The following is an 18,126-nucleotide window of genomic DNA, read 5'->3' on the forward strand; positions in this document are numbered from 1 at the left end:
CTTGCTTGAAAGCAACAGAGAAACCAAGGCACTGCCCTTGTTATAAGGAGACCTGCATGTGGTGGTTCTGGAGCATAAAGGAGGCACATGTTACTTGCTCTCTTTGGACTTTATGCTTTAATTATGCTGATGGTGTACACAGCTGAACATGATGCCATTGTATCTAATGCAAAATTATCAATTTAAGGAGACCTTTACATTTTTAAATATTATTATTGACAGGCCACCCATCCAAACTGAAACAGGGAAAAGCTTTTCTAAGAAAATGATGTCAAAACCCGAATCATGGAATTAAGCTTGACTGTCTCTCTAAGGGGTGTCGGTACATGGTTCTGCTGTTGGTGATTTCTGCTGGGGTTGTGTGTGGAAGCACATTGTTTGAGCTATTTGTATCTCATTATTCTGAGAAGTTTTTATGCTGCTCTGGGTCGTGGCTTGGAGACTGCCTCCTCAGAGCTTAAATGGGCAGATTTCATATTCTTCCCATCCTTGGGAATACTTCATAAAACAGAACGACAACGGTCCATGTTTTTTCAGAGTACTGTGCGGTGGGAGAGCCTGTGTTGCCTTTTTTTTTTTTTTTTTTTTTTTTTGCTATCGTATAATACAGGTATGTTTTTTTTTCTATTTCTTTTTTCTTTTACTTTTTATTTCCTCTTTAAAGAAAATGATTGGCAGCACTCAACCTCAAGGAACTGATCTATCAAAACCAAGCTGGGATAAGTATTTCTTTGAGAAATAACATATATTTACCAACAGGCTCTATTCTGCTCTCTTGTTTCACAGCACCTTGAATATCACTTCCTTTTCCTGCCCAAAGCAGGAGGTAACCCTGTATTAAGACCATCGTAGGTATGTGTGTGTGTGCACAATACACACATACAGCACACATCTCTATTTAGAGATTCCATGATATGCATTCTATATATACTTTACAGTCCCTTTTCTCAATTTCAAAAATATAATTTCCAACGTCTAAAGAGTGTTTTCAAAGACTTTTGCCCTATTTTTAAAAATAATGCCTAATATGATTAAGTGTCTTCCCAGAGAAAAGTCAGAGGCTCCTGGTGTTAATTTCCATATTGCTTAAGACTTAAGCTTTTAATTTATTTTATCAAGGTTGAGGGAGTATAGTAATTGTTGGAACAACCCCTCTCCAAAAAAACACAAAAAAAATAGCCTGCACTTGTTTTTAAATTCAATTTGTTTTCTCACACAGATTTTTGATACACTCTTAAATATACTAGAAATCACAATTATTTTAATGTGGCAGAGTTGTAACCAGGAAATTGCATATATTTTCATAAACTAGGCTGTTATAGATTTATTAATATTTGTTAATAGCATTATTTTTAGAAAATTTTTTAACGTCTTTCAACCCTGAAAGGGCCTGCTTGAAACATACACGGCAGCAAAATCACTGGAGTCCAGGGTTTTTGTCACACACACAGAGCACAGATTTTTTTGATTATGTAGATTTCTTTTCCTACTGCAGTTTCATATGCAAAGCATGCATCAGCCACATCCATGCTATCTCCTAAAGCAGTCATTCTGAAACCCAATCTGGGGACAGTGCAGACTAAATAAAATTTCATTTTGATTTGGCCTCCCGCTGCGAACGGGACTGCTTTGTCTCAGCCGACAGAACCAGCAAGCCAGAAAGGTATGTCCTGTTTTGCATGGCTGATGGTGTGTCTTGCGGCTCACAATCAGGCCGCCTTGCTCCCGGCTCCTCCACTTCCTGCTTCTCTTTCTCTTTCCCCTTCCATTTGCTCCCGTGCTGCCTGCCTTCTACCTGCAGGGCACAGCCGTGGCAAACCGGCACCGATTGTTTACTTTGGCATATGCTTAATAGCGCGCGTGGCTGTTTGCTTTTTTTTTTTTTTTTTTTTTTTCCACTGTCTTTGTTGGTGGTGGCTTTTTTTTCCTGTTTTGGTTTTTGTTTTGCTTAGCTTTCCTCGCCCACATTGGCTTCCTCTGTTTCTCAAGGTGTGGAATACTAAAATACTGACTGAAAGGAAAATTGTACAGGCGCTGCTGTGATGTTCCAGATATGTCACTGGAAGATTTGTCATGCTGATTTTATTGTAAATTTGAAGATGCATTTAACAGCTTTGAAGGACCTTAGCTTCCATGGTCCTTTTGAGCCGCTTTGGCAGAAAAGCAATCGCCCATTTTAGAGAAGGGGAGAAATAGAGAATAAAGACTCTCCTCCAATGCGACTGAACTGTTTTGCCATCTTGGTATGTTTTATAAAATGCATTGTGGTGTTTTCCCGAAGAGCTGCTAAATATGGCTCTGCTTTAAACAATGACCTTCACTGGGAGTCATCTCATGAGAGACGATGTTGTGTCAAATGTTCTTCTTACACTTGTCCCCCCTTTGGGAGAATGTACTAGCAATCAGGGACAACCTGCTGTGATATTCTCAGAAGAAGCTTTAGATAAGATGGCGAAGCACCAGGGGACTGACAGGTGGTGGGAACTCAGTTTTCAAGCCCAAATTTATCCTTGAAATTGTTATTGCCCTTGACCAATTCATAGGGTGCTATAAAGGAAAGAAGTTTTTTCCCTGGCTCACATATTGGCATATCATTAATCTAAATCAAATTACAGCAAACTGGTAAAAATGGAGATAGAGTAAATGACAAATAAATTGCTTAAGAGAAGAGCAGAAAGAAAAGTTCACTCTGACTCTGGGGTTCTGCCTAAGTAATTCCACATAGGATATAGACTAGCAGATGAAAAATACCAATTAGCTTCATAGGGACCTCACCCCACCCATCCCGAGCAAACACAAAAAAAGTCACGTCATGTAACTTTGTAGGGGGTCAAAAATGAACTTTTGCCAATCCATAATGTTGTGGCCATTCTACAGTTTTGAGGGGAGTGGTGCTCCAGGGGTACTTCCAGATGCCATTTCCGAAATGTAATGGTGGAGGTCTTTGCCATTACAGTAAATTATTCTTTCACCACAAAGTCTCTTACTTCACTATTTTGTACCCGTTAGCCAAGCGCTTTGGGAGAGAAGTCACCAAGAGCGTTAGTCATTTGTCGATAGACTCCCTACTTATTACATACAACAGATTGAAGAACAAAATGAAAGTTAGTTAAAGAAGACGTTGAAGAAACAATAGTGTGAAAACAGCATGAGATGCCATTTGGTAAATATGCCACAGCCTCACATAAGGAAGAGGAAAATGGCAGTGTGGGCCATGACTGGCAGGTCTGGATCCATAGACTGTGATTTCCAGGATCACCCAACAGTAAGTCTTTCTGCTGTAGCCTTACCATCCGAGCCACTTGCTTGTTTCATAGCTATTGATGATATTGAAAAGCCCAAATTTGCTTTTTGTCCAATTTGTCAGTGCTCTTATAGGATCCATGTGTTGGAATTTTAGGGACTTCTTTGGGTAACTAAGCAAATGTTTTAAGAAGTAAACTCTACTATGCTGTTATACAGGCGGTCTTAAATACAATTATTTAGCAAGAATAAAGTACTTTTTATGAAAATTCAAATGCAAACACTAGTTTTGGAACACAAGGTGCGCAAAGGTTTATTTATCTATAAAACCTGTATAGGCATATATGCTTACAGTATGTGTGTGTATATGTGTATAAATATACACACACAGGTCTAATACATCTAACATATACATATACAGAGACTGAACCAATGATGCTATTAAAAAGAGTCACAAAGCTTATCTTGAAGATTAAAATCATTACATACATCGATAAATATAGCTAGCAGATAAAATTCTAAACTATAGTTTGATTTATCATATCATACATGTAATATACACCAAAGGTTTATATTAAGTGATATAATATTTTTATTACTTGATGGGTTCCTCTTGAACTCCATCTGTAGGAGGCAAATTATTATAGTATGATTGAAGCTATCATGTGATTTGGGAAGATGGACTCCTCAATGCCTTAGCATAGGTCTGTATATCTCTGCTTTTGGTGTCTGTTATGTCTGATGCAGGTTGTCTTCCAAGTTTTTAGTCCATATGTTCCAAACACACGATAGCTCAATGTGTCTGCAAGCACAAGACATAATAATCTGATAGAAATTTTGAAGATAAAGACTATCACGGTGACTCTTGGTATGTGAGTTTAGTTTCTATACCTTTTGTTTGCTAATATTGTGATGACCATAAGCTGATCTTACGTATTTCGTTAGCTAGACCCCTTTCCAAGTAAGAGAAACAACACTAGCTGGAGTTAAATGTAAATTGTGGCGAGAGACAGAGAATTCAGTTTTCTATCCACCCTTCTACCTTCCCCTGTCTGGGAAACAGTGAGGATGCTCAAGTATTCTCTGTGGAGGGAATGAATGAGCATGTGAATGTCGCTGGTAGAGTGCATAGAAGAAGGGCGGGAGGTGCTTATACCAGCAGGAGCCTGGCTCCACATCACCTAGCTCTCAGTACTCATGAAGGGAAGAAAGAGATTTGGGAGACACCGATTCTCACTTTTAGGCCCACAGAAACTCCCCAGGCCTGTGGACCCAGTGAAAATGTATGTGTGTTTTTCAAAGAAAGTAACTTACATGACGCGGGCGAACTGGGCTGAATAGACACCCCCCAAATGTTAAGGATTTATGAGTTCTAAGCAGGTCAGATCCAGCCATGGAAGAGTCATGAGTGGCAGAGGACAGAGAATCATAGCATTCTCTGGGAAGGTCAGTACGGGGGGAAAAAAAAACTCTATATATTTACATTTATTTGTTTGTTTATACTCTGTAACGACTTTCTGATTACAAAGAAAACATACCATATGGAAAGACTAAAGAGAGGCAGCATTTTAAAAAGTCAGTTATGTGGAAAATTCATTTTTGACTTCTGTAGGCAAGGTAGTTAAAACAGAAAACAATAAAGAGAATGCTAGCCAGAATCCAGCTACTGAGTTTGGATGAGGTATTACTGACAAAACGTCTTCGAGTTACTTCTCAAAGCACAATGCTAGACTTGGAGCCCAACTGCTTATGTTGTTTTAATACAAATAGTTATATTTGATAGAAAGGTCATTTATTGTACCAGTTTTAGTCAGAAAAAAACTCCCTGCTATTAAGATGTATATGGTAATAATAAATGACTTCTGGAGATCCAGAGACTACATCAAGAACATCAGATTTTCCGTTTAGGCTTAGGAAACCTTGGGAAATCCCCATAGTTCACCAGATTAGGACAGATATGGGGGTGAGATTGGTCACTGAACAGTTTCACATCTAATTTTACTGTTGGAGAGAAGATTTCTACTTGACCTATCAGATCACAAGTTGTATCATCTCATCAGAGAAATTCTGTAAAGTGTGTCTTGTCCACACATGGAAATAATCTTAGACCTCAATATTTCATCTCATGGACATGTCCAGCATATCTTAAAGCCCGGAATAAACAGACCCTGGATATTAAAGGTGATAGCCTAGATAATCTTCATATGTGTTTGTCTTCAATAAATGTAAGAATTGACCCAACCTTTCTTACAAAGCCCACATCAAAATGGCCATAGTCCTTGTCACATATTTAGGCAGAGAGAGGCCCTCTGGTTAAGTTTCATTGGCTACTCTTGGTTAGTTGAGGCATAGGTGCTGCTGTCAGGATAAGACAGCCCCACAGCAGCCACTGGGGATGGACCACTGGCCAGTGAGCTGGATTGAACTCATGGCGGGGACTCAGAATTCTACAGACAAAGAAACCTGAGCCAAGACCATGGCCACAGGAGGAGTTGCATACCCTTTCCCTATCATTCTGTGCAAGCCAAAGTAAAGGACCATGAGCTCACCAGCCCCAGACTGTGGCCAGGAATGCAAGCAGGCTTCTAGACATCAGATAGGAAGTGGATTCAACAACGGGAGTGTCAGAAGATAATGCAAGGGCTCTACATGAGTGTAAGAAGTCCTACTTACTCTCATAGCCAGTAGGATCCATTAATTGCATTCACCTTTCCTCACACACCAGGACATCATCTTAGGGGAAGAAGCAGGGGGGTGAATACATAAGAGATTGGGCATTTTATCCAAATGGAAGAATGAACACCAACTGAGAAAGACAGCTTAAATTATCAGGGCTGACAGCTCCAAACTTGATGGGACATTTAATTAATTTCTCTTCTCTACCTCATTCACTACTGATTGAGGGCTTGGGAAGAAGCCTAGATAAACTGCAACCAAAATAAAGAAAATAAATTTTATTTTTATTTTATATACAAGATGTATTGTGATTGAAATTCTGCAACCCAGCTACACTTAAAAGATCCTAGATTTTCACTTGAATGTCTGCCATCAGTGACCCAAGGAAACGTTAGAAACTTCATATGCCAATCTCAGTATCAAACAAGTATTAGTTGCAATAAGTCACATTAATCTTCTTCAGACCTACCATGCAATATAACTTGAACTCCAGAGGATAAGATGCCTTCGGTGTATGGATTTCTCACAGCTATGTCTCTATTTCTTGAAGGGATATTTGATGCACAAAAGCTGGTCCCAGTTGTACTGCCAATATCTCAAGTCCAAATCCCTGGCCTGCTTCGTGGACCATGCTCAACAGGAGCCCAGACAGAGCCAGTTTCTCTCTCTGAGAAATTTAAAATTTGAAACATAGAAGGCCACTTGCTGGGGCTTGTTGAAAATGAGTGCATTCACATCAGCACAGCAGAAGACACATGAATTTTATTTCTTATTCCAGAAGACCTAGAAGCCAGCTGCCTTTCTCCTCCTTCCACAGCCTGGTTGGTCAACTCCTGTTGAGTTCCTTGACATGCCACCGTGTTATCTCAGTCAATACCCTCCCTTCTGCTTAAGTTTATGAGAGTTCACTTCTGTTGTTTTCAACTTAAGAGTATTCTATGCTACCTACAAATATGTGAGAAAAATTCTCACAAATCAGTATAACATTTGAGAACTTCCATTGTGTAGCCTAAGGAAGGAAGAATAGAGATGGTGGATGCTCACTTAGTCTTGGACTTGTGCCCACGTACTAAAACTGAAGTGTTGTTGAATTTGGTAATGGTTGTAAATGTTCATTATTTCAACCAGACATTTTCTAGAAAGGCACATAAACGCCTTCAGGAATGCCAATAGTTTATAACACAAGGATGCCATCTTACAGAATTAAGTGTTCTAGGGTATTGTCCATAGAGTAACTTTCCAAAAGTTATGCAATGTTTCTTCTATTCTATTGGTATGTTTATTCATGTAAAACATGTATCAGATTGACTGTAAGCAGAAAACTAACTTAGAATTCAAGATAAGACTCAAAAGAATCAAATAGTATCATAACATTGAGGAATAAAGGCAGAATCAAGCCACTACTACAGGAATCTAGACACAATTGGGATCTAATTATTTCCTACATAGAGACCAAGGCGAGAGTTTTGGGATACTCAAGGACAATGCAGAGAAACCTCAATTTTTAAAACATAAATTATTTTGAAGGTTCGCTACTAAAACATGGTCTTTAGACTATGCCATTAAATCAAATTTCTCTCCTGGGGAGAGAGGAGAAGAAAAGCCACCGGACCTGCCCCACACAGATCAGGCTTTGCTCAAGTGATGAGGAGAAGGGTTGAAAGATATTTCTTCTGCTTTTCATCCAGGGCAGCCTTCCAAACACTTTGATAGGAATCCCAATTGGTAATTGAAAAAGAATACATAGTGTGATGAATAAGTCATAAAATAAGGCTTGGTCTTCACTTGAAAGTCCACCTTGTAATGTTTTATGTAATTACAGAGTAACACAAATTGTTAGTACTATCATTCATATATATATATATATATATATATATATACACGTAGATAGGTAAAACAGAAGAATGAATATAGAAATAGACTACTGTAGGAGGGAAGGCTTCATCCCATTGTTTCAATGGTTTGTTCTGTATCTGCGCAAAGGGCAAAAGAAGGTGAATGTAGCTGTACCATTATCATCCGCCCACATTAAGGATGCATTTAATCTGCTCTAGTCCATTACAGACTGCTGTGCATTTCACTTCCAGACTCTTTATGCTTATTTAAAAAATACTTGAATCTTTTAATATTAAAGAAGGTTTTAAAGGAAAACAATATATTTCGGAACTGACACATTTTTCAGAGAAGCAGTAACTATTTATGGGCTAGCTAAATGATGACTGAGAGTGTTTTTTCTTACCAGCTATCTATTAGTATTTGGAGAGCATAAACACTAATGAAGGTGAAGAGCTAGGTGGAACAAGGGGATAGGGTTTAGAGTAATGGGATGAAATTAAGAAAAGGGAAATTTAGGTTGATTACCAATTACCAATTGAAAATCTTCTTAATGTTGAGGTCTATTAGACTGTAGGGCAATCTTCCAAGGGAAGTGGTGGGACTCCCATTGCTTAGATGTTTAAAATTAGAGTGGACAGAGTACTATCAAGAACACCCTGTGGTGAAATATCCACCCCGTTGTGTGCAATGAGTGAGTTCACCTTGGTTGCCTTTACAGGCTCAAGCTTCCGTGCGACCTGGGGAGAGAGGAGAAGCAAAGCCACTCCAGCCTGCCCCACACGGACCAGGTTTCACGCAGGTGATGAACGGAAGGGCTTAAGAATATTTCCTCTGCTTTTCCTCTGGAGCAGCCTTCCAAACACTTTGATAGGAACCCCAACGAGGCTGTTCTGTTGGCAACAAACACGTTCCCAAGATACGTTTTCCACCTGAAAAACTGATGTCTTTCTGAGTCTTAACAAAAACCAATATTTCATGTCGTGTGGCATTCTGACTCTCAGTAAAGTAAAAATTAGACTGGCTAGCAAGTGACTTTGTAATAGGATGTCTATCATGATATTTGTGGGTGTATATGTTTTCTCATTCCTGAAAGACAAAGGTATAGAGGGAATGGAAGATAAAAAAGAGAGTTTGGAATTCAGAGAAAACAGGTCTGATTAGCAATTGATACAAATCCTGCCACATTCCGGGGCTTACAAAGGTTAATATCAGTGGTTGCTTGAAGAGTGGGCATTTCCCTTTGTTCCCCAGAGAGCCCGTCTCAATACCTGGAAGTGAACTTCAGAAAAGGGTCTTGAATTTAGTGGGAACATATCTGAAAATTATGATGTTAGAGCAGATGCAGTTATATCCTCTCATTTTAATGAAATATTATTTTGTGCTCTTTGATAGGCCTTCTGTCAGTTATAATAAAGTGGGAAAGAATATTAGATCCACATGGTATTAGACAGTGTCTTTTCAGAATAATTTGTTATTCTGGGTTAAATAAGAATATCTAGCTTCAAAAGAAAGCCAGAAAAAGTATGACACGAGCTAACGCATGCCTGTCGATAAATTGTTGATCTGAGGGGATGGTAAGAGCCAGATACGTGAGTGATGAAAATCAGACACGTAGCACCCCATAGCCTCTCATATCTCGAGGTGATACAGGAGAGTCAAAACATCAAGCTGAGGGCAGAGAGAGCTTGTGCCCTGAAAGTCTCTATTAAGTCAAATGGTCTCCCCTGTGAAGCAGAATGCCAACAGGCCCCTTCTTCCTTCACCTTTGTTCTACCTGCCTAGTAGCCAATGGTTACAGAAGTGATCCTTGGTCTACAGAGAAGGTAATTTGGGGCAAGAAGACATAGCATAATGCAGGGCTTCAATTTCTCTTTTGACAAGTGTGTATGCATGAAGCAGGAGAGTTAAGAGAAGAGATTACAATTGTATCTTACATGTTCCGTGGGCCATTCTGGTTTCCCATTTCCTCCCCACAATGAATTTTTTCTATTTTTATGAGTTTAATGTTTTTTCTTGATTACACATCTCAGCAAGTTAAGTCAGTCAATAAAAATATCTAACTCCTACCAACTAGTTTCACACATGAAACAAACATTTTCCAGAAAAAAAAAAAAAAAATCTTTTTTTTCCCTTTGGGGAGAAAATTTCCTCAGAAACTTGTGGTTATACACAAGGAAATATGTGTTTCAGAGTTCACTTACATGCAAACTATTCCTTTTTTTTTTTTTTTTTGAGATGGAGTCTCACTCTTGTTGCCCAGGCTGGAGTACAGTGGTGCGATCTCAGCTCCCTGCAGCCTCCACCTCCCGGGTTCAAGCAATTTTCCTGCCTCAACCTCACAAGTAGCTGGGATTACAGGTGCGTGCCACCACACCTGGCTAATTTTTGTAATTTTTAGTAGACATGGGGTTTTGCCATGTTGGCCAGGCTGGTCTTGAACTCCTGACCTCCGCATGATCCACCCACCTCAGCCTCCCAAAGCGCTGGGATTACAGGCGTGAGCCACTGCACCTGGCCACATTCAACGTATTGCTTAAACTTGTTGCTTGAAACAAGCTCCACATGGTGGTTATTTATCAGGAATGATGTTTTGAGATCCACTGTTACCTCTGCTCTGAGATCAAGGTGCCCAGCAGTTGATAACGTGTCCTGACCATGAGGCTGCGGCCAACCTCCAGAAAGCAGCGCTGTGACTGCACTACCCTCTGAGTGTGCCAAGGCTTGCAGCAGTTTCTACATCATAAGCCAAAGACAGACCAGACTAGAGAGGAAGGACAAAAACACTACATCCATATCTGTTCTCCATTCTTGGCCAAGCTGACAAAAGAGGTGCCTGGTTGATGAGCTAAATTTTCAAAATAAGAAAACAAGTGATTTGCTTTGATAAAAGTGTTTGCTTTTGGTTAAGATTCCAGCCTCCTAAAGAATGAGTGTGTGCTCACATTCTGAGAAATTCCAAGATCATCAGTTAGGGAATCCTAAAGTCAAAATACAGAATCTAAGCAATGTTATTTATCTGAAACAAAACCAACAAGCTTCGCTGCAGAAAAAGCAACACTCCTGGAAATATTTCAGTCACTCAAATTTACCTTCCCAATGGATATATGCAGTATTAACACTTCCAAATGCTTACTTCTTATATTCAATTAAGGGGACAATTCTTTTTCCTAGATCTGAACATTGTAATTTACTTTTTAAGATGATATTAGTTTATATGTAAACATAATTTCAATTTCAAAGCACACAGCTGTTATTTTTATCTTTTAGGAAATGTTCAATTTTTATTAACAAAAAATAAGTTGATTTAATTATAGCTTAGTTTTATTTAACCGACTGGTAAAAGCAAAGTTAAGTTGAAGCTATGCATCAATACAGTTCACATTTCATAATAAACTTGTTCATAAAAATGTATTTTGAAAATCATGACCACTTAGTGTATTTTCCATCATACTCGCTGAAGCAGGCTTTCAAATGGGAACAGAATATTCATTTTCCATAAAAATTTTGATGTCATCCTTGGGAATGGAAATCAGAGATACTCCAATACTGACTGTTGTGTTGACAGGTAGGGTGTTTAGAGTTTATGTTTCAGGACATAGTTTATGTTTCAGCAATCTCTTAGAATTCTGACTTCTCCATGTGACTCACACATGCTCCACCCCCACTAAGATACTCCACAAACAGCCCTGGCTGCAGTAGGCATGAATTGTGCTTTCTCTCTATTGGACCCTTTTACCAACACGTGTTAAAGTTTTAAAGGGCTCACTCACAAACCCATGCGTGGGTCTCAGTATCTACAAAGGTTCTAGTAGCTTTGCTCCTCCTTGAAGTCTTCCTGGAATGTCTTCCATTTGCTTGTGAGGTAATATGTGGTATCCGAATAGCAGCTGGCAAAGCAAAGAAGTAACACAAGGCGGCCCGGCGCGGTGGCTCACGCCTGTAATCCCAGCACTCTGGGAGGCCGAGGCGGGTGGATCACGAGGTCAGGAGATCGAGACCATCCTGGCTAACACGGCGAAATCCCGTCTCTACTGAAAACACAAAAAATTAGCCACGCGTGGTGGCGGGCACCTGTAGTCCCAGCTACTCAGGAGGCTGAGGCAGGAAAACGGCGAGAACCCGGGAGGCGGAGCTTGCAGTGAACCGAAATCACACCACTGCACTCCAGCCTGGGTGACAACGCGAGACTCTCCCTCTCATTTAAAAAAAAAAAAAAAAAAAAAAAAAAAAGTAGCACAAGGCCTACATTCATTGCGAGCATCTCCAACTGATAAGAGTTCCAAGGTGTGTCTCTGTGGCCTTTGAAATGTGCTGGGATGGAGAGACAGAGTCTCTAGGCTGATCCCTGAGAAACCTTACATCAAAGGTCAGCAAAGCCTCAGCTTACTGCACATTGTAGTCGTCTCATTCAAATTTAGCGGAAGCCTTCTGTCATAGGCAGGCTGGGTGTGGCCATCTGTACTTTGCAGATGAGGAAAGGGAGACAGACATTCAAGCTCAGCGTCATTTCCAAAGTCACAGAACCAGTAAGTAGCATGAATCAACATTCAAACAAAGTGTTTTGACTCCATGCTCCTTCTTAGCTTATCCTCTGATTAACGTAATCAAAATATGTCCTTCTACTTTTGGTTAACAAGGGAGGATTTGAGTCAGTATCTCAAAAGTGAAGCAAGGAGAAGCTTAATAACACAAATGTCAGAGACTATGGTTTAGTCAAGTTTTGTATTCCTACCCCATCCTGGCACCACAGGGAATAAAGTGGATGAAGGCAGATACAAGGGAGGAAGCACATGAAAGTGGATAAAATTCACTAGTTAAAAACTGCTTTCCAAATACGTGCAAAAAAGATTATGTAATTTTGCTGACGAGATATACATGTGACCAAAAAAAAAAAAAAAAAAAAAAAATCAGAGCTCCTGAAAGAGCATGAGCAGTCCCCCATCTTAAATCATAGCCAGAGTTGGGATCAGCTGCAAAATATGTGGACCCAGCACAAAATGGAGATGTGGGGCCCCTTGTTCAACAACGATTAAGAGTTTCAAGACAGTGACGGGAAAGCATTAAAGCTAGCATGGGGTGCTGCGTGACTGCGCAGGTCCCACACCCATAAAGCTAGCATCACCTTTTCTGCATGTTAGTCAGTTCTGCTTCAAGGACCAGATTTCAAGCTCAAAGTAAAGGAAAACTACCTACCAATTAGGGTTGTTTACAAATAGAGCAGATTGCTTTGTTAAGCAGGGGTTTGCCCTTCCATGGAAAGTTCAGACAGAACCTGGAAGAACATCTGTCAAGGATGTTGAAGAAGGGATTGATCCCCACATTAGGACAGAGCCAGATTTGACCTCACAGGTCCCTGCTCATGCTAAGATTCTGTGAGTCAGATAGTTTTCATCATTGTCAGATTTTTTTAAAGAACCACGTTACATGATTCATTAATGCCGTTGAAGAAGCATACCAGATTTCTTGATACCTTAAAAAGGTACCGTAACATCTCAGTGCCGGAAAATCTTGGCAGTATGGTCATTTGATAGAGTAAACGTGTCTGTACACACCTGAGCACTGAGAGCATCTGCACAGCGTGAAACGTGCTTGATAATGGACCTGACAGACAGCAAAGGAGGCTTGAGCATTTGATTGCGTCAAAATCTGTGTGTCTGTCGATGCTATGCAAAGCTTAAAGTCCAGTTGCAGATAAAGTCACAACTGAAACTTTTTGGTCCCTGTGAGTCTGTGGTATCACTGTAATTGTGGTGCATTACACAGAGAAGCTAAGAAACTAGAAGGAAATATTTGAAAGTGCCAGAGTTACAATATTGATATGAAAATTAAGGTGAGGGTCCACAGTTAAAATAGAGCAATTGCAGTATCCCCAAAGAAACCAGGCCATACATACAGTGGAGGGAAAAACCTAGTCAGTTTCTCAATTCACATTGGATCCTAGGACCAAAGCAACAAGAAAATTATGAAACTGCCAAAGTCTTACTGTTTTGCCCACGTAACAGAATCATTAACAATATTAACATCATATACTTTTACTGAGTCCCTTCAGGCTGTTCAGTTGTTTTAAATCTACTTAACATGAGTGAAATTCACCCTGGCTAGGAGTTAAGTTGATGTACTCCTCTTTGCATCCAAAGCCGTCATCCAATAGCATTTGCCATTGCCATTTTGTTAATAAAATAAGAATGGCATTGGTTTCCAGCATCCTGGATTTTTGTTGAGCAAAGCAGCACGGTGCATGAAAGGCATGTCAAGAGATGTGACGTAAATGGAAATGGCAGAGTAGCATAATGCAGCACAACAGGTGCACGAAATAGATGTTCAAAATGGTTTCTATTATTTGGCTTTTTTGGAATCAAATCAGAATCAAGAACAATAGTGGCCATTTCAGATAAATTACTTCTGCACATTCTTGCAGATTGAGCAGCTGTAAAGGAGGGGAGGGGGAAGTTGGGGGTGCTTGCTATTTGGAAGGTGGATGCAAATACATTTGTAATGTGTATACAGTATATTCCGTACATTAAATTTTTGCCTTTCAAGTGCAATGATAAAAGTAGTTTTCTTTGCAGGATTGCATGTTTCATTAATACTACATTTTAATAATTAAAGAGCACAACTCTAGAGGCAATAGCTAAGATAAAAGTTTGCAGACAATCCATTATTTTTCTCAGACAGTCCTTCTGAAGAGCCCATGGAGATGCAGTTTAATGATTTAAGTTCTAAAATGGGTTGTTTAATAAAATATTGGGTGTTTATGTAGTTTTGTTCCAGCAGGCATTCTCTTTTCTTTTGCCAGGTGTGGTGTTGTTAATGATAGGAGGTGGGGTGATGGGCGGGTGCTCCCCTCTGCTCATCATTATCCACTTCTGCCCACTCTCTGGCTATTTTTGTTGCATTGTGGTTACTATTTGTAATTTTTAACGTTGGGAAAGGAGAGGCTTGTTGTCTTTTTAATCCTCTTTGTTAGCATATTCTATTTTATTAGACATAATTCAGAGGGAGAGAGAGAAAGGGAGGCGGACATTGGTTAAGGGGGATATATAATTGGGTGTAGTGGGATTAAACTATTATTAGTGTACACTTCTAATGGATGCCCCATAAAGAACCCATGGCAAAGGCATTAATGAGTTATGAAGGAAGAGTAGGCAAGCTGAACAGTGTTCCCGTTATTACAATCCTACCGATACACACACTGTTCAGCAACTCCCTGAAAGAAACACCAGATTTCTGATGTATTTAAGCAGAGTAATTTTCCTTCAGAATTATCTGTTCTTTTTTAATCTGTAACTTCCAATTTGCAAGACCTCTCTCACATGCCAATCTTGATATTCACTTCTGCTCCAACCTCAAGCCTTGACTATTTAAAAAAAAAATTCCCTAAAACAGAGAAATATACAAATGTGTATGAAAAATGGCCTCTTCTTTGATTAAAAAAGAAAAGAAAAGGCAAGATATGTGAACACTAATGCCCCCAGGTGATGGGAGTAGGAAATGAGTTAAAGAGCACTATTTTTAGGTATTAAATATTCAAAAGTTAAAAAAAAATTTTTTTAAATGTGAAAACTATAATGTGCTTTGATGTCAGAGTTTAAAAAAACAATCAGAGTTACATCCTTTTGCTTTGATTCTTGTTGTTGATGCTGCAGGTGAAAAATCAAAAGGAAAGTGAAAGTGTATAGGTTTTCACAGATATGTTAGATAGCATGCTTGAGGGTATTTGATAGCTTTCTCTTTGGGTTAAGCATGTATCTGAGGGATTACCCTCCACTTAAATTGGGTAAATGTGTATAGTAAATCTCTTCCACCTTATATTTTTTCCACCCTTCTTCTTCCAATAAAGTGGGGTTCTCCCCTCTTAAAGGAACATCTTATAGATTGATGACAACACCAGAGAAACCCTGATATATCAGCTACAGTTACCTTTGCGTGGTATTTTCAAACCTTACAGATTTTTGCTCACACTTTTTATCTAAGATGCAATTACTACTACACTTTACTGAAATTTATAATGATGCATGCTTATATAATGCTTTCTCCCCAGTGAGAGCATCACTCCACAGGATGATTCTGAGGTTTCTTTATTTTTAAACTTGTGTAAGAATTAGTACTTGAGTCTTGTTTCATTATAAAGTTTGGAATCATATTCTTTCCTAAATAAATATATTTTTAAAAACAATTTTAAATTCTGTAGCTGGATGTGTTTTCTGTAAATTCTCCTTACCTTTCTTCTGTGGAAGCCTGTCCAGCAACTTGGAATGTGTTTGTAAAATATGAAGGAAGCTAGGATAGTGTTCCAATGGAAACTGAGCTCCCTCCCTAAAAGGAATGTTTATGTGAGCAATTTCACACGATAAGGTTTACGGTTAAGGTAGCACACATCCAAGACCCAGGATATAACCTTCCAAAGATGCAGTTTCATTTTTTGATGTATCTTTTCGCTTTTATAAAATGGGTTTCAGCTCTCATACATAAACTACTAGGTAGAGAAATGAAAAGTTCTTTGCATGAAAAATAGTATCCTAAGGTATATGAAAACTTGGTGTTGGAAGTAATTTTCACTTTTTTTTCCATTCGTTTTTATTGCTTTCCAAAGTGAAAACTCCATAGATTCAGAAGCCAAAGGGCCTTTTGAAAAATGCCACTTTCAGATTTCAGCCAACAGCCACAGCTGAATCGACAAGAAAGGGTTCTAACAAGACAGTTGCTTGCTGCCGGCTACAGCTCCCACTTTTGTTTCCTATGGAAACTAACAGGGGGCAAATTGAAAGAGTGATTATTTTAAGCCTCCACTGTCTTTCCTGATCCAGTGTCTACAGTATTTTCATAGAAAATGGGAGCAGGAAAAGCAGAGGAGATGTCAGGCCTTGTCAGTTTCAGCTGTGGTTGTTGGCAGAGAGCTGAAAGTTTTAGCTTTTCAAACAAGCTACAGAAATCTCTGTTCTTTCTACTTTTAAAACAAAAATGTTCGTTGAACATCCGCTTCACCTTTACCTGTCCCTTCCATGTCTTACTTTTGGCATCCTGATTTTTAGGAAGGAAACGTGGCCCGATGGTTCATATGGGCAGTTATGAGGGAAAATTGCACTGCCAAAACTTTGTTCCAATAAATTAACCCATGAATAATGGATTCTCTCTAACTGCAGGACACTGTATCTGTGAATGCAAGTAACTGGTTTATTCCATTGGCAATTTATTCTAATCCTTGGTTTTCTTGGTTGTTTCCCTCCCTATGAACATGTCTTTATTTAGAAATCTCATCTTTTATGGGGTTAGAAAAAAAAGGCAGAAGGTACAATAAATATCAACGGCCCAGAGAACATGAATTGGTACCGATCATAATGCTAAAACTGCCTTAAATTAAGAATCAGTTCTGTCTTTGCATGGATAAAACTTCTCCTCCATTGTGAGTCACTTCTCTAGGTAACTTTAACAAAATCACTACATTTCAACTTTAGGAATTCAGTATATTTCCTTATTTTGGATCCTTCAATTCTGGCCAATTCTTTCTTTAATCACACAGTGGTTTAAATGAGTTTATAGTTTAATCACATTCCGTTTTAACATGCCAGAGTCTATCGCTAAACAGGGAATCGTTTCTTTGAATGCTTCATATAATCCTGCAAAGGGAGTTCTTATGATTGCTACTGATAGTATCTATTATTATTGGGTACTTACTATGCGCTAGGCACTTAGACTGCATTGTCTCTATTAATTCTCCCAATAATGTTTTGAGGTGCTTACTATTTTCCTTGTTTTGCAGATGAGAAAACTAAGGGTGGGTTAAATAACTTTTGAATGTCACACATTAAGACATAGAGTAGAATGCAAGCACAGGCCTTTCTGACTCAGAATGCACGTTCTTAACAACTGTGCTATATCCCATTTTTGACCTCCATTTGCGCACACATGAGGGAGAGAGGGTGGGAAATGACAGAAAACAATCACCCATGTCCTGCTTACACCGTAGACAGAAAGAATGCCCCACACTGTTAACCTGACACGTTGGACGGCACGGCATATATACTCATTATGGTGCTGCAAGGTAATTAGGAAGAATGAAAGCTGTTCACAGAAAGAGCTATAAATAATCAGAGATCTGATTTGTCTTCTTACTTTGTGGCTCCCTAGCGTCTCCAGCAAGCCTGGGTGTCCACGGCTTCCCACCGTGCCCCTCCCGTCTTATTTGCAGAGGAGAGGCCTTGCTGTGGGAACGTCCTCGCCAGGCACTGCTCCTTTCAAGGCTGCTTGGTGACCAGAGCCTGGCCCTGATGCTGACAGGACAGGTGCACACAGGAGATATGTGACTTCACAGGCATGGACACCACATCCCTAGCATCCAGGCATCTTGGGTGCAGAGGAGAGGGATCGTGT

At 39.5% G+C, this 18,126-nt stretch overlaps 1 long non-coding RNA gene across 1 annotated transcript in view; it reads left to right on the forward strand.

The window, feature by feature from the left end:
* The first annotated feature begins 1,486 nt into the window (after window positions 1–1,486).
* The window catches only part of LOC104660570, a 77,322-nt gene continuing 60,682 nt past the window's right edge, over window positions 1,487–18,126 (forward strand). The window contains exon 1 of the long non-coding RNA XR_747722.2: window positions 1,487–1,663. This is a non-coding gene — a long non-coding RNA (uncharacterized LOC104660570). The remainder of the gene's footprint in view (window positions 1,664–18,126) is intronic.

This window comes from Rhinopithecus roxellana, chromosome 17, assembly GCF_007565055.1.
Source record: "Rhinopithecus roxellana isolate Shanxi Qingling chromosome 17, ASM756505v1, whole genome shotgun sequence".
NCBI classification, from domain to species: Eukaryota; Metazoa; Chordata; class Mammalia; order Primates; family Cercopithecidae; genus Rhinopithecus; species Rhinopithecus roxellana.